This window comes from Mustela nigripes, chromosome 4 (assembly GCF_022355385.1).
Source record: "Mustela nigripes isolate SB6536 chromosome 4, MUSNIG.SB6536, whole genome shotgun sequence".
NCBI lineage: Eukaryota > Metazoa > Chordata > Mammalia > Carnivora > Mustelidae > Mustela > Mustela nigripes.
The window spans coordinates 11,398,385-11,403,071 of record NC_081560.1 but is presented as its reverse complement, the minus strand read 5'-3'; the positions used below and the strand labels follow the sequence as shown (position 1 = coordinate 11,403,071).

Below are 4,687 nucleotides of genomic sequence, written 5' to 3'. Positions count from 1 at the left end.
TCTCCAAGATCACATCCCCACAGGATTCTCACAGCAAATCAGAGGTCTGTACCATTGGCCTAAGTCTCTGGAAGTTTAAAGTCAGATGAGGATGAAAATCGTAGGGCCTAAATCCTGGTTACTGTCTCCAAAAATAGGCCCTGGGATGAAAGTTCCCAAGAAGAGGGGCTCCTACAATGCCCTTCACAGTGCTGACACTAAGGCAAGGACTTTCTTAAAATTTCCTGACTTCTACCAGCAGACTGTCTAGATCAGTGCTCCTCGAATATTAATGGGCATGTGAATCATCCAGGGGTCCTGTGAAAATATAGATTCTGATGCAGCAGTTCTGGGGTGGGGCCTGAGATTCTGCATTTTGTATCAGCGGAGATGCCAAAGCTGTGCCAAGACCTCTCTTGGGGGAGCTGGAGACCACAGGCATGTTTGTGGGGAATGTCATGCCAGTGTGATGCTGTGTGATGGGGTGATGACTATGGAGGCCCGAGACCATCAATGCCTTCCCAGTCAGACCAGAGATCTCACTGCTAAGACAATGCAATGAAAAAAAGTCAATAGATGGCTGCAGACTGTTGGTTATGTTTAATTTTTTAAGGGAATGTGCAGAAATGAGAGAGTAGCAGCAGGAAGGAGTCTCTCAGGAGGAACATCTGAGTGGATTTGTGTGCTGATTATTTTAGGAGAAGCTGAAAGAAACTGTTTGCATATCAGAAGGAGATAATTGCTTCCCATTTAGTTCTCCAGTTTCTCACAAAGTTTGCAAGGAGAAGAAGTAATTGGTCCCTTGAGAGGTGGAGGAGGAAAAGTCCTCAGGATGAAAAACTGTTTTTCTTTTGGAACACTGAAAAAAAAAAAAAAATTAAATTAAATTTTAAAAAGAAGAAAAAATGTTTTCCCTGCTAACCTTATGGCAGAATCAAAAGTATCTGCCCCCTTTGGAGAGTCCTACAAATGAGAATGTGTCCAATGGTAGTTAAAAAAACAAAAACAAAAAAACCTTAATTGGAGGTCAAACTCCCTGATCATAACCAGAGATGCATGCCTCTGGGCAGCACACCCCGAATGGTTCCCCCACACACACCCCTTTCTTCACAACTATGGCTCTAGGGGGTGGCCTCACATTAGCCTATTCGCACTGCAGATAAGGACCAGGACCTCTGCTCTAGATATCCTGTGGGCAGAGCTAGCTTCAGAAGTAGGAAGAGCAATTCTCTGCGTCTTTTATGCTCAATATCATCTTCCTTGTGGTCTCTGTAACATTTTAGGTTACAAATAACCCATTTTTGAAATTGTTTCTACCCTCGACTACCAGAACCTCCAAAGTACTCCAACAGTTCTGACTTTTCCTTGTCTGGCTCCTGGTCTTTCTAAATATGGATGCCATCACATTTCTCTTCTTGTTCTTCTTTTATCTCTTCTCTCCTTCAGAAATCACATTCTTCCCTAACTAGAGAGATCTTGAAAATGTAAATGAATCTCAAATCTGCATCCTTGTTCTCAATCCATGACTCTGATTGCCTACTGACCACAACATACTCACCATGTGTAAAAATAATACACATAATTTTCCCCTTCCTCAAAGCCAACACCATGTTCATGGTTCCCCAATTCCCCAGTCACCTAGGCTTGTCACCTGGAAAGGATCAATACTTTTTCGGTTTTTCCCTTCTTTCTTCTAAAACACTTGAACCACTATCCTTAGAAATATTTTTTAAACCACACACCTTTATTTTTTCCATAGACCCCAAGCTCAAGAATTTGTCTTCTCTTAATCGTTGCAACAACATTCTTTTCTTTGGTGGGGAGGGACAGAGAGAGACCATATTAAACAAGCTCCATGCCCAACGCAGAACCCAATACAGAGCTCAATATCACAACCTTGAGATCATGGCCTGAGCTAAAATCAAGAGTTGGACCAACTGAACCAACCAGGCACCCCTGCAACAGAATTCTCAATGGCTTTCATGTTTGTAGCTTTCTCTATATCCAACTTATGCATTCACAACTGTTATATTTATGTTTCTAAGGTGTTATATCCATAAGCTGTTTTTTTAATAATCTGAGGCAATGTGATTTCATTTATATACTACTCTCAAAATCAATTAATCAAACTAGCTAGCCATCTAACTCCATACAGAAAAAGGCTACCAGGATGTATTTTAAATTAATAACAGTGGCTATCTTGAATGTGGATTATAGGCAGTTCAATGTATATCTATATTTATATCAAACTTTATCTTATTTGTTTTCCAAATTCTTTTCCTTTAAGTGTATATTTCTTCAATGGCTGGGGGGGGGCAAAAAAACCTTTTTCAAACACAAGCAACATCTATTTCCTTCTCTTGTCTGCTAAGTCAAGAACATACTCCCCCTGGCAATCCCAGCCTTGCACAGCTTTAACTACCTACCCCTCCAACCTTACCCTCACCTCTTTCTTGTCATATACTTCATGCTATCACCAGCCTGGACCAATTGCTAGTCTCCAAATGTTAATTTCACCTTGCTTTGACAAAATTTTCCTTATTGTTCTCTATGCTTGGAATACTCTGTCCTGCCTTCTTTGCCTGACAAATTCTTGCGTACCCCCTTCAGGAATGGTTGGTCTCAAATGTCTCTCCTTTATGAAGCTTCATCTCCCATTCAGATGTGAACTCATTCTTCCTGGAAGTCCCAACTGGGGAAGTTAGCATGTCTGCCTTGCATTTTAGTTAGTATTGTGCCATCCTTATTCCAAACACTTTTTTCTTGGTGCCAGGGTTTTCTTTTCATCTTTACAGCCCTCACAATACCTAAAAACAGCTTACATAATGTGAGTACTTAGTAAATTTTAGTTAAACAAATGAATGAGCAAATCTATTATGTTTCATTCCTAGTCCTGGGAAGAAAAGTTTGCCCAATGGAAACACATTGTCTTTAAATGCTTATTTGTCTGTGCGCATTGTTGGCTTTAATAAAGTAATGAGGCAATCATAACCTGACAATTTCTTTTCAGAAAAGTAAGATGAAAGCAGGTGTGTTTCAAAATCCAATCCCAGAGGGTCCGGACAGCACCCTGTAATCAAATACAGTACTGTTTCTGTAGCAAAATATGTGAATATTCACACCTAATGGAACAGACTGAGGCTATAAGTAGCCCTACATTGGTAAGTTCAGATCAGATTTAGCTGCCTAGTTAGTTCAACACAAAATTAGAAAAGAACTCTCAGTTGTCAAAGCATTTTTGATACAGCCTTGTGGATATGGAGTGGTGAAGCATTTTTGATACAGCCTTGTGGATATGGAGTGGTGAAGCATTTTTGATACAGCCTTGTGGATATGGAGTGGTGAGTGGGGAGACCTCACTCACTGCGTGTCACCATGCATTGGTTTCTGAGCTGTGACAAGGCTATGAGATGGTAATGATCTCCCCATCATGGGTGGTTAAAAACGGAGGCTCGGGATATTTTAAGATCTCAATCCCAAGTCACACAGTTCCTAAATGTACATCTGGTATTTGAACCCAGGGTTTTCTAATTCTAATACCCATTTGTAGAGTAACTACAATACCAAATATACGGAATCTTCAAAATTCTCAAACACAGTGCCATACCAGTTTCTGGACACAGGATCCAAAATGTATTGCTTGGGTCTGCAAATAGAGAAAACATTTAATAAATGGTAAATTAAGAAATCTATTAAAGAGTAAATTTCTTATGATCAGCTATAGATTACCAGTAATGAGTTAAATGCAGGGAGGGTGTCCCTTTCCTTACAGAAAGGATCTAACCTGGGTCTCTAATGTTGCAGGACCAGTTAGAGGTTCAGCCCTCAGTCCTCCATGTCTTCTGAGGATGGGGAGTAAGAGGGAAGAGCAGGCCCTCAGGAGGCTGCTACTCCTCCACTACCACTTCCCTGAATGTGATCTCTTCCTATGTGGCCCCATATTGATGTGTATCAGATTCTGTGCGTGTCATAAATGCCTGAGCAAGAATGAGAAATTCAATCCATGGTTTATTCACCATCATTGCCACCTGAAAAGCAGCATATTTCTTACCTGACAGACCTCTGTGACATAGCATCCAGAAGTTCCAGTCTAAAACACTCAAAGTCCTGGAATCAGAGGTGAAAGAGTTGATTTAGGGTGACTCCGGAGTCAGGAGCAGCAGTCTCTGCTCTACGGCTCACCAGCTGACGTCCTTTGCAAATGGGCTTCCATCAAGCCCCCGTTATTACACGCTCCCCCAACCCATTTTGCCTTCCTCCCAACCTCTCTCCAACCTACTAGACATTTCCCTTTAGACTTCTCTCTCCCTATTCAAGATCTTGCCTCCCTCCCTCCCTCAGCTCGGATGACTGGTGCCCTCCTATTTGTCCATCATGCACTCTATCCTTTCATGTTGCTTCCAGACTCTGGGACACCACTCCCCCATCCCCAACTCAGCCATCTCACCCACAGCCCAGGACAGACCCCCTAAAGTATGTGTTTGTACTGATGTACTTATTGAATAATTTTACATCCCCAGTTTTTATTTGTCAAAACTCATTGTTTAATATAAGCAAAAATTAACACAGGTAAAGTTCAACACAAATGTGCAACTAGCTTTCCTCTGATCTTCTGCAGAGCAGATTTTGCTCAGTGCAGCCTCTGCAGTACCCTTTGGAGCATCCTGCTTCCTCCCTCACTACAGAACACATCCTCTCTCAGGCTCAG

General features: G+C 41.6%; 1 long non-coding RNA gene across 1 annotated transcript; it reads right to left on the bottom strand.

Moving 5' to 3' along the window:
- Positions 1 to 771: 771 nt before the first annotated feature.
- On the bottom strand, positions 772 to 4,087 carry LOC132014884 (uncharacterized). Its single transcript, XR_009403480.1, has 3 exons — positions 4,031 to 4,087; positions 3,587 to 3,625; positions 772 to 838 (listed from the first exon to the last, which is right to left on the bottom strand). It is a non-coding gene; the product is annotated as an uncharacterized LOC132014884 (long non-coding RNA).
- Positions 4,088 to 4,687: the final 600 nt, after the last annotated feature.